The sequence below is a fragment of the Balaenoptera ricei genome, chromosome 1, assembly GCF_028023285.1.
Source record: "Balaenoptera ricei isolate mBalRic1 chromosome 1, mBalRic1.hap2, whole genome shotgun sequence".
NCBI classification, from domain to species: Eukaryota; Metazoa; Chordata; class Mammalia; order Artiodactyla; family Balaenopteridae; genus Balaenoptera; species Balaenoptera ricei.
In genome coordinates this window covers 41,166,973-41,183,978 of record NC_082639.1, presented here as the reverse complement: position 1 = coordinate 41,183,978, position 17,006 = coordinate 41,166,973, and the positions used below count along the sequence as shown (strand labels likewise).

At 37.4% G+C, this 17,006-nt stretch overlaps 1 protein-coding gene and 1 pseudogene across 1 annotated transcript in view; one reads left to right on the top strand and one right to left on the bottom strand.

Moving 5' to 3' along the window:
• AGBL4 (AGBL carboxypeptidase 4) overlaps positions 1-17,006 on the top strand; it is a 1,384,112-nt gene that overhangs the window by 432,984 nt on the left and 934,122 nt on the right. The window lies entirely within an intron of this gene.
• On the bottom strand, positions 1,100-2,957 carry LOC132349727 (probable ATP-dependent RNA helicase DDX5; annotated as a pseudogene).

Below are 17,006 nucleotides of genomic sequence, written 5' to 3'. Positions count from 1 at the left end.
AATTGCTTTACAATGTTGTATTAGTTTCTGCTGTATAACAAAGTGAATCAGCTATATGAATACATATATCCCTGTATCCCCTCCCTCTTGCATCTCCCTCCCACCCTCCCTATCCCACCCCTCTATGTGGTCACAAAGCACCGAGCTGATCTCCCTGTGCTATGCAGCTGCTTCCCACTACCTATCTATTTTACATTTGGGAGTGTACATATGTCAATGCTACTCTCTCACTTCGTCCCAGCTTACCCTTCCCCCTCCCCGTGTCCTCAAGTCCATTCTCTACGTCTGCATCTTTATTCCTGCCCTGCCTCTAGGTTCATCAGAACCTTTTTTTTTTTTTTTTTAGATTCCATATATATGTGTTAGCATACAGTATTTGTTTTTCTCTTTCTGACTTACTTCACTCTGTATGACACACTCTAGGTCCATTCACCTCACTACAAATAACTCAATTTCGTTTCTTTTTATGGCTGAGTAATATTGCATTGTATATATGTGCCACATCTTCTTTATCCATTCATCTGTCAGTGGACACCTACGTTGCTTCCATGTCCTAGCTACTGTAAATAGTACTGCAGTGAACATTGTGGTACATAACTCTTTTTGAATTATGGTTTTCTCAGGGTATATGCCTGGTAGTGGGATTACTGTGTCGTGTGTTAGTCCTATTTTTAGTTTTTTAAGGAACCTCCATACTGTTCTCCATAGTGGCTGTATCAATTTACATTCCCACCAACAGTACAAGAGGGTTCCCGTTTCTCCACACCCTCTCCAGCATTTATTTATTTATTTATTTTTCCAGTCTTCAAATATTTTTTATTGGAAGGCCATGCATTGCCTTCATTTATTGTATTTCAAATCACTATACATTTACTATTGTGAAAACACTGCCTGCATTTTCTAGTACAAAGAAACCTAAAAATTGTTTCAGGAATGTAGATAAATATCCAACTTAAATAGCGAAAAAGTGCACCATAATTACTGCTGCCCTGCAGTCATTTCTGCATTTCCCATGTTTCTTAAATAACTATCTTGTCTGGTAACACATGATATAAAGAGTAATTATGAAAAACAGACATTTACATATACTTCTAAAGTCCTATTGAGAATATCCTGTTGGCATTGGATAACCAATCATAGGCACACCTGTAGTAGCAGGATATGCATATGCCTGTTGGTTCATACCGTTGTGCATATTTGGAACATTACTTCCATATTGCTGAGTGCTATCATATCCATTCTGATAAGTCCCTGTTGGATTACCAGTCCTAAAACTGCTCTGTATACCAGCAGACACAGAATTACTTCCAGAGCTCCCATTGGTGTAATTTGCAGCACTGTAAACACCATTTTGAGTTTTTGCCCCCAAATCTCTCTTAAGCAGACTAGAGTAACCTCAGTCATAATTTTCCTTGTCTCTAAATGTATTAAATCCACCCCTTTTGCCAACAGAGTATCTGTCCTGACGGTCATCCTTCATGCCTCTTCCACCCCTGGAACGACCTGAACCTCTGTCTTCGACCAACTGAAGCAATTTGGGATTAATTGCTTGATTAGCTTCACGAAGCACAGAGATAAGGTTGCTCACTTGCTTTATGTTATTAGGTGTAAAGAAAGTGTATGCTGTGCCTGTTTTTGTACTGCGAGCAGTTCTTCCAGTTCGATGAATGTAATCCTCTGAGGAGTTAGGGTAGTCATAATTGATGACAAATTTCACATCTTCCACATCTAGCCCTCTGGAGGCCACATCTGTAGCAATCAGAATAGGAGCCTTTCCATGTTTGAATTCATTTAGAACCCAGTCACGTTCCTGTTGACTCTTGTCACCATGGACACCCGTGGCAGGCCACCCATCTATCCTCATTTTTCTAGTGAGCTCATCACATCTTCTTTTGGTTTCAACAAAAACAATGGTTTTAATCTCCTTCTCACTCATGATCTCTTCCATTAAATGAATAAGCTTTTCATCCTTTTCTACATCATGACACACATCCACAATCTGAAGAATGTTGTGATTTGCACTCAGTTCTAGTGCACCAATGTTTATATGAATATAGTCTTTCAGGAAATCTTCAGCAAGCTGTCTTACTTCTTTTGGCCAAGTGCACGCCACATTAGGGTTTGCCTATCAGGTCTTATCTGATCCACAATCTTCCTTATTTGGGGTTCGAATCCCATATCAAGCATTCTATCTGCTTCATCAAGGACAAGGTAGGTGGTTCTTCTTAAATTGGTTTTCCCACATTCTAAAAAGTCAGTAAGTCTTCCAGATGTTGCAATACAGAGTTCCACATCTCTCTCCAAATCACGTATTTGTGGTCCCTTGGGAGCACCACCATAAATACAAGTGGACTTCAAGTGACATGCTCTACAGTATCCAGCAGCTACTTGCTGTACCTGTTTGACCAGTTCCCGAGTTGGTTTCAGCACCAAGCAAATAGGCCCATCACCTCTCTCTAGGAATGGCTGATGATTGATGTGGACAATGGCAGGCATCAAATAAGACAACGTCTTCACAGATCCAGTTTGTGCTACCCCAACCATATCCAGTCCATTTAGAGCAACTGGCCATCCCTGAGCTTGAATAGCTGTGGGTTCAGTAAAGTTCTGCCTTGCAATCACGTCCATGACGTTTGCAGGGAAGTTCGCTTCATAAAAATTCAGGACTGGCTTTGGGCAGTTGTGACCTCTAACTGTAATTTCCTTGCTTCTTCTGTATGTCTCTACCTATTGTGCTGTATGCCTAGCCAAATCAGGGTGTTCTTGATAAAATTTCTTCTCAAATTTGGGCAGCTCATCAAGATTCCACTTCTTTTTAACCAATTTCTCCACAGGATTTCCAAACTTCTTTCCAGATAAGGGCCCCGCCCTACTTCCTCCAAATCGAGGGAAACAAACCCTCGATCCCAGGTGCAGTCTCGGCCACTCGAATAACCCAACATGACGTCAATGGTTGCGGTTGGCGGGAAGCGAAGCGGAGAGAATCGAGTGCTACGAGTAACCGGAGGTGGCTCCGCCGACAGCAAAGCCTTGTGGGGGTGGCAGCGGAGGGATGGCGATGACAAGAGCTGAGGCTGCTGGACAGAAGACCAGTGGAAATGAATGAGGTCTCCAGCATCTATTGTTTGTAGATTTTTTGATGATGGCCATTCTGACCGGTGTGAGGTGATACCTCACTGTAGTTTTGATTTGCAGTTCTCTAATGATCAGTGATGTTGAGCATCCGTTCATGTGTTTGTTGGCCATATGTATATCTTCTTTGAAGAAACGTCTGTTTAGGTCTTCTGCCCATTTTTGGATTGGGTTGTTTGTTTTCTTGATATTGAGCTGCATGTGCGGCTTGTATATTTTAGAGATTAATCCTTTGTCAGTTTCTTTGTTTACAAATATTTTCTCCCATTCTAAGGGTTGTCTTTTCGTTTTGTTTATGGTTTCCTTTCCTGTGCAAAAGCTTTTAAGTTTCATTAGGTCGCATTTGTTTTTTTTTTTTTTGTTTTTATTTCCATTTCTCTAGGAGGTGGGTCAAAAAGGATCTTGCTGTGATTTATGTTGAAGAGTGTTCTTCCTATATTATCCTCTAAGAGTTTTATAGTGTCTGGCCTTACATTTAGGTCTTTAATCCATTTTGAGTTTATGTTTGTATATGGTGTTAGGGAGTGTTCTAATTTCATTCTTTTACATGTAGCTGTCCAGTTTTCCAAGCACCACTTATTGAAGAGGCTGCTTTTTCTCCATTGTATACTCTTGCCCCCTTTATCAAAGATAAGGTGACCATATGTGCATAGGTTTATCTCTGGACTTTCTATCCTGTTCCATTGATCTATATTTCTGTTTTTGTGCCAGTACCATACTGTCTTGATTACTGTAGCTTTGTAGTATAGTCTGAAGTCAGGGAATCTGATTACTCCACCTCCATTTTTCTTTCTCAAGGTTGCTTTGGCTATTCGGGGTCTTTTGTGTTTCCATACAAATTGTGAAATTTTTTGTTCTAGTTCTGTGAAAAATGCCATAGGTAATTTTATAGGGATTGCACTGAATCTGTAGATTGCTTTGGGTAGTATAGTCATTTTCACAGTGTTGATTCTTTGAATCCAAGAACATGGTATATTTCTCCTTCTGTTTGTATCATCTTTAATTTCTTTCATCAGTGTCTTACAGGTTTTTGCATACAGGTCTTTTGACTCCTTAGGTAGGTTTATTCCTAGGTATTTTATTCTTTTTGTTGCAGTGGTAAATGGGAGTGTTTCCTTAATTTCGCTTTCAGATTTTTCAACATTAGTGTATAGGAATGCAAGAGATTTCTGTGCATTAATTTTGTGTCCTGCTACTCTACCAAATTCATTGATTAGGTCTAGTAGTCTTCTCGTAGCATCTTTAGGATTCTCTAGGTATAGTATAATGTCATCTGCAAACAGTGACAGTTTTACTTCCTCATTTCCAATTTGGATTCCTTTAATTTCTTCTTGTTCTCTGATTGCTATGGCTAAAACTTCCAAAACTATGTTGAATAACAGTGGTGAGAGTGGGCAACCTTGTCTTTTTCCTGATCTTAGGGGAAATGGTTTCAGTGTTTCCCCATTGAGAACAATGTTGGCTGTGGGTTTATCATATATGGCTGTTATTATTTTGAGGTAGGTTCCCTCTATGCCTACTTTCTGGAGGGTTTTTATCATAAATGGGTGTTGAATTTTGTCGAAAGCTTTTTTTGCATCTATTGAGATTATCATATGAATTTTATCCTTCAATTTGTTAATGTGGTGTATCACATTGATTGATTTGCATATATTGAAGATTCTTTGCATTCCTAGGATAAACCCCACTTGATCATGGTGTATGATCCTTATAATGTGCTGTTGGATTCTGTTTGCTAGTATTTTGTTGAGGATTTGTGCATCTATCTTAATCAGTGATATTGGACTGTAGTTTTCTTTTTTTGTGACATCTTTGTCTGGTTTTGGTATCAGGGTGATGGTGGCCTCATAGAATGATTTCGGGAGTGTTCCTCCCTCTGCGGTATTTTGGAAGAGTTTGAGAAGGATAGGTGTTAGCTCTTCTCTAAATGTTTGACAGAATTTGCCTGTGAAGCCATCTGGTCCTGGGCTTTTGTTTGTTGGAAGATTTTTAATCACAGTTTCAATTTCAGTGCTTGTGATTTGTCTGTTTCTATTTTCTATTTCTTCCTGGTTCAGTCTAAGAAGGTTGTGCTTTTCTAAGAATTTGTCCATTTCTTCCAGGTTGTCCATATTATTGGCATACAGTTGCTTGTTGTAATCTCTCATGATCCTTTGTATTTCTGCAGTGTTAGGTGTTGCTTCTCCTTTTTCAATTCTAATTCTATTGATTTAAGTCTCCTCTCTTTTTCTCTTGATGAGTCTGGCTAATGGTTTATCAATTTTGTTTATCTTCTCAAAGATCCAGCTTTTAGTTTTATTGATCTTTGCTATCATTTCCTTCATTTCTTTTTCATTTATTTCTGATCTGATCTTTATGAATTCTTTCCTTCTGCTAACTTTGGGGGTTTTTTGTTCTTCTTTCTCTAATTGCTTTAGGTGTAAGTTTAGGTTGTTTTCTTGAGATGTTTCTTGTTTCTTGAGGTAGGATTGTATTGCTATAATCTTCCCTCTTAGAACTACTTTGATGCATCCCATAGGCTTTGGCTCATCGTGATTTCATTGTCATTTGTTTCTAGGTATGTTCTGATTTTCTCTTTGATCTCTTCATTGATCTCTTGGTTATTTAGTAGGGTATTGTTTCGCCTTCATGTGTTTGTATTTTTTACATTTTTTTTCCCTGTAATTGATATCTCGTCTCATAGCATTGTGGTCAGAAAAGATACTTGATATGAATTCAATTTTCTTAAATTTACCAAGGATTGATTTGTGACCCAAGATATCGTCTATCCTGGAGAATGTTCCATGAGCACTTGAGAAGAAAGTGTATTCTGTTGTTTTTGGATGGAATGTCTTATAAATATCAATTAAGTCCATCTTGCTTAATGTATCATTTAAAGCTTGTGTTTCCTGATTTATTTTCATCTTCGATGATCTGTCCATTGGTGAAAGTGGGGTGTTAAATTCCCCCAGTATGATTTTGCTACTTTTGATTTCCCCTTTTATGACTGTTAGCATTTGCCTTATGTATTAAGGTTCTCCTTGTTGGGTGCGTAAATATTTACAATTGTTATATGTTCTTGGATTGATCCCTTGATCATTATGTAGTGTCCTTCTTTGTCTCTTGTAATCGAATTTATTTTAAAGTCTATTTTGTTTGATATGAGAATTGCTACGCCAGTTTTCTGTTGATTTCCATTTGCATGCAGTATCTTTTTCTGTTCCCTCACTTTCAGTCTGTTTGTGTCCCTTGGTCTGATGTGGGTCTCTTGTAGACAGCATATATACGGGTCTTGTTTTTGTATCCATTCAGCCAGTCTATGTCTTTCGGTTGGAGCATTTAATCCATTTACATTTAAAGTAGTTATCGATATTTATGTTCCTATTACCATTTTCTTAATTGTTTTGGGTTTGTTATTGTAGGTCTTTTTCCTCTGTTGTGTTTCCTGCCCAGAGAAGTTCCTTTAGCATTTGTTGTAAAGCTGGTTTTGTGGTGCTGAATTCTCTTAACTTTTGCTTGTCTGTAAATGTTTTAATTTCTCCATTGAATCTTAATGAGATCTTTGCTGGTTAGAGTAATCTTGGTTGTAGGTTTTTCCCTTTCATCACTTTAAATATGTCCTGCCACTCCCTTCTGGCTTGCAGAGTTTCTGCTGTAACATCCACTGTTAACCTTATGGGGATTCCCTTGTATGTTGTTTGTTGCTGTTCCCTTGCTGCTTTTAATAGTTTTTCTTTGTATTTAATTTTTGATAGTTTGATTAATATGTGTCTTGGCATGTTTCTCTTTGGATTTATCCTGTATGGGACTCTCTGCACTTCCTGGACTTGATTGACTATTTCCTTTCCCATATTAGGGAAGTTTTGCACTATAATCTCTTCAAGTATTTTCTCAGTCCCTTTCTCTTTCTCTTCCTCTTCTGTGACCCCTCTAATTTGAACGTTGGTGCATTTAATGTTGTCCCAGAGGTTTTGAGACTGTCCTCAATTCTTTTCATTCTTTTTTCTTTATTCTGCTCCCTGGCAGTTATTTCCACCATTTTATCTTCCAGCTCACTTATCCCTTCTTCTGCCTCAATATTCTGCCATTGATTCCTTCTAGAGTATTTTTAATTTCATTTATTGTGTTGTTCATCATTGTTGTGCTCTTTAGTTCTTGTAGATCCTTATTAAATGTTTCTTGTATTTTCTCCATTCTGTTTCCGAGATTTTGGATCATCTTTACTACCATTACTCTGAATTCTTTTTCAGGTAGGTTGCCTATTTCGTTTTCATTTATTTGGTCTTGTAGGTTTTTACCTTGGTCCTTCATCTGTAACATATTTTTTTTGTCATTTCATTTTTTTTTTCTTTTTTGATGGGTGGAGTTGTATTCCTGTCTTACTGGTTTTTGGCCTGAAGCGTCCAGCACTGGAATTTACAGGCAGTTGTATAGAGCTGGGTCTTGGTGCTGTGATGACCTCTGGGAGGCCTCATTCCAATTAATATTCCCTGGGGTCTGAGGTTCTCTGTTAGTCCAGTGGTTTGGACTCAGCTCACATCACAGGAGCTTGGGCCCAACCTCCGGCCTGGGAACCAAGATCCCGCAAGCTGCATGGCGCAGGAAAAAAAAAAAAGAAAAAAAGAAATAAGGAGCAGTGCAATATCAAATAATATAAAACAAAATAAAATTAGAAATGTAAAAAATATAATAGGAAAAATAAAAATATAATTGAAACAACCGGTCACTGGGGGTTCCTCCCATCCCCTTAGGTGTCCATGGTACCCCACCGGTGCCTGGTAGGTGCCCTAGTTGTGCGAATATGCGAATTCCACGTCCTCCTAGTCTGCCATCTTGACTCCGCCCCACCCTCTGATTAGTTCTTTTTAACTTTCTTTTGTTCTTGAGATGTCCTTCCTGCTGATATTCCAAAAATGAAGTTGGCATCTCTGCCTCATTCCCAGAATTACATCCCTCATTGATTTCTCTTTAATGTAACTAAAATTTCCCAAGCAAATCTCATTAAAGAGGATTGGAATAATTGGAGGGATGCTTCTTTTACTGAGGATCTGGGGTTTGTATAGGGTCAGAGTCTTAGTGCATGGGAAAAAGGAATGGTATAAAACATCTTGCAAATAATCAGTGTTTGAGCATGGATATCACCTTTTTCCTTTAATTTTTAATGTTTTTTTTAAAAGAGAAAGCTATTCAATCATACCTGTTAATGCCAATGACTAATTTAGCTTCTCAGGAAATTTATACTTTCCTTGTCCTTATAGGTCCCTATCTATCTCTAGGATATGCCTTCTCTAATTATCTGCTCCATTATTCCCTTTTTGATTGACACTCAAGTCTTCCCCTATAAGAAATAAGGGAGAAGCTTGGATTCAACAGGCATAATAAACTGGTTCCCAATTCTGCTTTTCACACTTAGAAGCCTTGGTTACTTCTGTAAAATGGTGAATAATAATAACTACTTCAGAAAATTGTGGTGAGCATTAAATATATGTACAGTGCTCAGTGTAAAGCCTGATACTTGTAAGTGCTCAATAAGTATTAGTCTGCTCCTCTAAGCTTGTATAGCACTGGAGTTCTGCTGTGTATTTCCATAGTTCATTCATAGCTAATTGGAAATAGAGATAGATAGCTGCTGAATCCCATGAGAGTTGTAGGCCTAATTTAACAGCTCTCCTTACCTTGGGAAGTTTCTAGAATCTACTCACTTAGAGTCACTCATACAGTGGAGTCTTGAAGTCTGACAATTCCATCAATGTAGTGACTAAACGCTCATGTGGTAAAATGAGCACAGATTCAATTGCAGGAAAGTCCTTTAGTCAATTTCAGAGCTGTTTTGATTAGAAAGCAACACTGCATATTGGAAAGAGCACGAGCCTTGGCATTAGACAGATCTGTATTTTAATCCTGACTCTGCTACCTAGAAAATGCTCAATAAATGGCAGCCGATGTTGTTGTAGCAAGTTTGCTTTCACTAGAGATTTGATTTAACTTGACTAAGCCAGCCTTTTCTGGGAAGGTTTCACCAGTGTTTCATTAAACATTGGCTTCTATCTAGCCCTTTGCATATACTCACAGTCTCCTGATTTTGAATCATGATAATTCCTTCTGGAATAGATAAATGAGTGAAACTTATTATGTTCCCAGAACTAAGGTCAAATATGGCATTTCAAAGCCAGAGCAGCTTTTCTAGTGTCTTACTATCTTCTGCCTTTTTTTTTTTTTTTTTTTCTTGAGGAGTCGGGGGAGAACATGGTCAATTTAGAACTCCCTTTTCTTGTACTTTCCCTTTACACTATTTGGTAATTTAGCGTGGATGAGCTAGAAGGGACACCTAGACATTTTCAAAGGTTTGGTTACAACTAGGATGGCTTTATCTTCCCAGAAGGTCTACAAAACATCTGAGGCGGGAGGGGTTTTTAAAGCAGTTAAAGCTAATATTACTGTGCCTCCTCAGGAGTGTGGAAAGAATAATTTGGCATGAATTATGTAAGTAGGACTGAATTAGGCACAGGGTTGGGTGCTTTAAATGAATTCTACATCCCAGGAGTCATTCATTCAGCTATCACTGAGCTACTTTGTGTGGAGTGCTGGGGATACAGACATGGCCTCCCTACTCAAGAAGCTCATAGGCAAGCTCATTCAACTCTACCTGCCTCTGAGGTAGATATTTTCTTTTCCTTCCTTATAGCTGAGGAAAGAGGATCTCAAAGAGGTGAAATAGTTGGTCCAAAATTACACAGGTAGTAGGTAGTTAAGCTTAGCTACAAGTCCTTTTCTTTTTCCTTTAATCAATATTTGTGCTTATTATGTGTTCTTTTTAGTTATGGCATGTTAGAATGAACGTGGAAGATATATGTAGTGTATAGCTATACCACTGTCTTCCTAGAATCCCTACTTTCTTCTTAGAAATTCTCCTTTTCCCACTCCAGCCATGTGGTTTGGAAAGGAGCTGCCTAAACCACATTTGGTTGATTCAAGCAAAAAAAATTAGAGTTATTCCCCAGGATTTTTCAGGTGGAAACTAAAGAAATGAGGTAAAATTTCTAAGATATGATACATTGGACTTGCTAGCCATGATGTTCTCTGACTTTGAAGTAAGTCCATCTGCAAGTTAAAACAAAAGTAAACCAAACTTAACTCATTTAAGGGGCTGATAAAACTTTGATAACAAAACCAGACAAAGATGATACTAGAAGGAAAATCTATAGGTCCATAACACTTATACGTAGTAATGCAAAACTCCAAAATAAATATTTACAAATCAAATCCATCATGTACACTAAAATACAGGAGTGTGTAGACAAAATAATTTTAAAAGGTGGGATTTATCAAAAAATTCAAGGATATTTTAATTACTGTTAGTTTAATTTACCACATGAACAGTTTAAAGTAGCAAAACCTATATGATCATCTCAATAGATGAAAAAAAATACAAAATTCAATAACTATTTATGATTAAATCTCCTAGAAAAGTGGGAATTGAAGGGAATTTCTTTAACTAGATAGAGATTATTTATTAAAGCCCAAAATTGTTGTAAAAGCCTTAGAAACATTTTCCTTAAAAAGAACAAGAAATGATGTTTGCTGCCCATATGTCTATTCAACATTCCATCTGAGGCTTTAACCCGTATATATAATATAAGAAACAGCAGTAAGAAACATAATTATCTTAAAAACATAAACAATACTATTTATTTACAGATGATATGATTGTCTACATAGAAATTTCAAGAGAAAAATCCATAGAAAATCTACAGATTAACTGTTGGAACTAATTATAGAGTCTGCTGAATACTAGATTAATATGAAAAAATTATATGTGATAAAAGTACAAAAATGTGTAGGTAAAGAATATATAACAACTGCAAGATAGTGGTTATTTCAGAGACAGAAAAGGAGGAGAATGGTTTTCTAGTGAAGAGATGATTCCAAGAAAAACTTTAATATTTTCTTTGTTTTCAAAGATCTGAAGCTGGCAAAATATTAACACAAGTTAAATCTGGGTTTTTAATATTCTTAAATGTTTTGTAACAAAAATTTAAAAATGCAAACAAATAAATGTTAGCTAGTATTGTAGATCTTTGAAAATAACATAATCAGCATTGAGGTTTAGCGACATTTAATTTAGATTCTTTTAGTCATAAAAAAAAGAGTCTAATTTTTGTGGCTTAGAAACCTGAGTTCCAATTATTCCTGATGCCTTTGTCTTTAATTGTTGAAATCTACCCTTTGATTACCTGGTCAAGATCATGAATTTAGTTGTCAGAGTGCCAGGGTTCAAATCCTACCTGTATGAATTACTAGCTGCCTGACCTCAGAAGGACAGTTACTTTTGTAAACCATAGTTTTTCATTTGTAAAGCTAAGATGTTAATGGCACCTATCTCATATAGCTGTCATTAGGATAAAAATAACACATGTAAAACATTTAGTGCAACATCAGTTACACTGTAAATACATATAGATGTTAGATGTTGCTTAAACTGTTTGGACTTCTCAGGGCTATTATAAGAACTGAATGGAAGAATATGAGTAAAACTCATAGCATAATGCCTGGCACTTACTAGTGCTTCCATAAATCTTAATTCCACTGCCCCTTTTCTGTCTCCCCTACTCTTTACTCTTGAACATTTAATTAATTTTCTAAATCTTACCAGGTACCGTGTTGAGTATCTTTGATCGCATTTGACTTACGTTTTTTTCCTAACATTTATAACTGTTTGGGGGCAAAGAATGTGTTTCTTTATGCTTTTATCATAGCTTGAATTTTGTAACTATCGCTTACAACAGAGAAAAAATTATCCATACTATTTTTTCCTGTTTCTTGACTTAGGACACATACATGGAGTGCTAAGAGTGCCTGTTTGGCCTCTGGTTGTATGTAGGAGAAATGTACTTTTTTCCCTCAGATTTCCAGAACAAGTTTATAGCACATGAAGAAATTTTTATTTATTCAGGCATTTTTTCATATGTGGGGCTGGCAGTGAGATTTCTCTTCATCTAAAAGTGAAGATGATGCTGAAATCAAAGGAGAATGCATAAGCTAAGAGTAAAGTAGGTAGCTGGGAGCAATGAGTCAGAGCGAGAGGGCTGAATAGGTCACCAGTCTGAGGAGGGTGGCCAGGAAACATTGAAAACTGGATAAGGAGAGCCAAGGAACACAGGATCTTATAAAGAGCATGAAGTGGCTGGTTAAACGAGTTTGATGGGTAGGGGTCATAAATAGGGATGGAGTTTCCAGAGGTTTTGAGACTGTCCTCAATCTGGATTTTCCAGATTCTTTATGGCATGATGCCAGAGGGTTGGGTATGTTTAAACCAGGTGTATGGGTGGGTACCGCTTCTAACAAGAGGTGAATTCATTAATCTGTTGAGTATTACTATTTTAAAAGGGCAAGGCTTATGGTGACATCTTTCTTAGATTACTTTTGAAAAACAGGTAAAGATTCTCTTTGTATTTCTATAAATACAGAGAGTAAGTTGGGCACATATTTGAGAAAGAGCATGTGACTTGCTGTCTGATTTCAAGGTGAATAATCAGGACTCTGGGTTCTGACTAACTGGAGCAGTGTGAGAAGGAAGGAGTCTCCATATACTCCCTCTAAAACAATCAGCAGCCTAGAGCAGCTCTAGTAGCAGGGCCTCCAATTGCTAATCAAATGAAAGGAATGTTTTCCTAAAATTCTTCCTTCAGATTTGAATAAAGGGAATGTATTTTGATGTACTAAATTTCATGGTATAATGAAAACAGAGCCAGTTGCTGTATTCTGATTTTATAATAGGCATGACTGACAAATCCTTTGAGAAAATTGGCAAGCTAATGTTAATGCAATCTGTATTAACCTACAAGACTTACGTAGTCACTAATTTATTTTTAAATGAGTGCAAATACATTTTCCTAGGAAGGAAGCAAGGAACTTCTGACAATCTCAGTGTTACCACAGAGAGATGGAATAATTTGAAAAGGAAGAGAGTAAACTAAAAATTCCCTTGTGCTTAAGAATTAAACACATCCCTCTCATCCCACCATAGTTAATCTAGTATTAATAAGTCATTCCTAATAAGTGTGGGTAACTGTAGTTTTGTCCCCTAGCTCATATTTTATTATTAATTTATTCTTTCTTTAAAAAGAAAAAAGTTGGAGACAATATGATATAGTATAAAAAGCAAAAGCTTTGGTGTTCAAATCCTTTCTTTCTTAGCTATCTGAACTTGGACTATTTTAAGTTAAACTTTCTGAGTCTCAGTTTCCTCATCTCTTAAATTGGAATAACAAAAAAATCTTACCTTTGTAAAGCTGTGCCTTCTTAAATTGTATACCTTGGGCACCTCACTCTTAAAGAGGCACTTACTTTCAGGGTTATGCGTGTATAAGGTTGGCACCTGAGAGTGAATGCCTCATTAAATTTTGCACCCTTGACACCTCATTTGCCTCACCTTGGTCCTAGACTTGCTGTCCTATATGGTTGGAATGTGATTTGTGGGTGGGGGCGGTAGGTAAGAAGTGGGGAGGAGAATGGTGCTAAGAGGAAAGAGGTATGCAGAAGCCATATCACAAAAGGCCTTGTAAGTGATGTTAAGAGGTTTGAATGCTATCTGAGGGTTAATAATTTTAAAAAAAAGATTTCCTGAGAAATCATTAAAAAGTTTTCACAGAAGAGCAACTTGTTCAGAATTTCACTTGAGAAAGTTCATTTTACCGGATGGGTGAGGAAAGAATGTTAGGGAACAAAGACCCAATCAGTGCAATCCAAGTAAGAGGTGAATACAATTCTTCAGGTGAGAGATGATGATGGACAAGATTGGCATAAAGACAATGGTATGGAGGGAAGTGGAAGTGCTTGAGATATTTAGCAGGTAGAATCAACAGAACTTGGTTATGATTAGACATAGACAGTGAATTAAAAGTGGTAGAAAATGTGAACCAAGTTTTTGGCTTGGGCAACTAACTGTGTATGTTGTGGTGTCATGTCCTGAGAATAGGGAACAGTGAAGAAATAAGATTGAAGAGAAGATTATAATTTCAGTTTGGACATGTAGAATTTGAAATATCTGCAAGACATCAAGTAGAACTTGTTAGTAAAGAGTTCACTCTATGGGACAGGAATTTAAAAGAGTGATCTAGGCTGGAGATACAGAATTGGGAACCATCAGTGTTTAAGCCATGAATGATATTGCCTTGTAATGGTATGTTGTTTGAAAAGAGGGCCTAGGAAAGAACCACAGTGAATGCCAGCTTTTAAAGGTTAGGTATAGGAAAAGAAGCCAACAAAGTTTGAGAAAGTTTGTCCAGGAAGATAGGAGGAAATCTACAGAGCCTCACATAAGAAACTTTGGTCACTCCTAACCTGTGCAAAACTCACCACTATGCCCCTTCCTAGAATGAAGTATGCAGGCATCCATTTCCCTTTACTTATAGCTTTTTGCCCTCATTCTGAAATGTGAAGCCTGGCCTGCCTCAAATTCCTTTTCCTAACCTATTTCTTCCTTGCATCAATTCCGGGCCTCTTGCTTCAGTGCCTACCTTCATCTTTGCACTATCCTTTTAGATCTGATGCTTGATCTTCTCCTTCTGGTCCTGACTTTGTCCGTTATGCTTTGCTGCGATTTCCAATATGCTCCTAGATCCCATCTAATTCTCCTATCAGGTTTGCCTTGACTCAAACAGAAGGAGATCAGACAGCTCTTTCACCAGGTGCTAGGCCCAGTGGAGGCAGCATTTCAACATTATCACTGGGAGGTCACTGGGAGGTAAGCATTGGCTTACTGCTTTCGTAGTCCCTTTGGCTGGTACATTACAAACCTGCCTAAACAAGCCCATCCCATTGAGCTTACTTGCCTGAGGTATTTTCAATAGACAAAGTAGAGTGACAAGTGCTTAACTTACATAATAAGTTTGTATTAAATTCTATCTGAATTATATATAAAGTGGAGAGTATTATATATTGAAGAACATCAACAATTCTAAATATGCTAAAACGAAGAGAGAGAAGATAGCATATATATGAATCATTGTTTAATGAGCTTAAAATCTCTCCAAGAGGGAATCACAAATTCATACAATTTCCTTAAAATGTGTTCTTTAAACTTGTATGTCGGTTGGTTGAAAATACCATGAAAAAGACAAACTTCTGGACCTGACCTTTTTCTGTTGAACCTTGCTCTCTAGGAAGGTCAAGCTCTAAGAGAAGTTGAAAAGGATATTTGGCTCTGAAGCTACTGGTTTAAGTAGTAACAAAATCTGTCTTCTGCACATGGCTGATTCTTTTTGAAGAGATGCAACCCAGTATAGTACACCAACCTAAGCATCAGGACAATTTAATTCTAGTTCCTGTTTTTACTGTAATCCACTCTTTGAACTTGAGGAATTTGCTTCCTCTCCTACGGCCTCAGTTTCTCTATTTATGAAATGAAGGAGTTAAAAGATTGGACTAAATTATTTCAAGAGCCTTTCTAACTAAGAATCTACCATCTTTGGTCAAAAAATGGTGCCTCACAGATCTTGATCAAAAAAAAAAAAAGAAAGATGAGTTCTGGGAAAGCCAGAATTTTTTTCTGAACAGGTTTTATTTGTTTGTTTCTTTGTTTTTGTCACATGAATGTTGAAATAGAATCTCAGAGCTAGAAGGGAATTCAGTGTACAAGAGTTTCCTCTAAAATGACCTGACCCAGTCGCTATTCGGCCTCTTCTTGGACATATCTAGTGATAGGGAACTCACTTTTTCTAGAGTCAGCTCATTTTATTGTTGGACTGATCTGATGGCTACTAAGTTCTTTCTTATATTAACCTGAAACCTGTCTCCCTATAGCTTCCACCTATTATTTGTGCCATCTCTCAGATACACATACCTGATTTAAATCCCATCTTCACTACTTACTAGATTTGTGAGAGTAGGAATATCACTTAACATCTTTGAGTTTCTATTTCCTCATCTAATAATGGATATTTTGATTCCTATGTTCCATGGTACTGTGATTAATGAGATAGTGCTTTAGGTTGTCTGTACTAGGCTCTAGTTGGGAAAGACTTCATAGGGTACTTGATATTTGGCAAAGATCATGACGGATGGATAGGAATTTCTATAGAGGAGGGTGCAATAAGGAGGAGACAGGTAGATGACAGGTTGGTCATTTGGGGCAGAGAGAATAGCAATGAATGAAAAAAAAAGGAGGCATACAAATCAAGTTCAGAAATTCTCTAGTGATCAGGTTTCATTAGATCTTTCAATGCCTAGGGCCGAAGAGAGAGAGTGATAGGAGATGATCCAGGAAAAATAAGCTGCAGGCAGACTGTGAAAGGACCTGTACACCATGCTACATTCAAATATGCTACTTCCAGAGGTTACTGAGTTTAAAGAAAATCATAAAGAAAGAGTGGATAGCTGAGCTAGGATTTAAATTCATGCCTTCTGAGACTCTGTCTCATAGAACCGTAACTTTTGAGACATTAAAAAATCATCCTTTTATTGTTACAGAATTACAGAAAAACAATTCCTTCCTTCCGGCACTATGCACCAGAATCCAAGAAGAGCTCTGACCTAGTTCCTGAGGCCTTCCAGCAGGATAAATCACAGTGCTGTTCTGTCAGTGAAACAAGTGAATTTCTTTGCTTTCTAGGAGCCTAGGCTTATAATAGGAAACAAACATTAGGGAGAAAGAAAGGAATATTCTGCCCACTTCTCAAATAGACATGGCTGTACACTGTAGTAGAAAGCGCTCTGACTATGCGACAAACAAGAGTTAGGTTCAAATCCTAGCTCTGCCATTTACTAGCTGTGTATGTAATATATTTCTCACTCTTCCCCTAAGCCTCAGTATGTTCATCAGTAACATGGGAATTATGGTGCTTCCCTGCCTATTTTTTCTGAAATCATTATAAGGGAATTGTATTATGATTGTC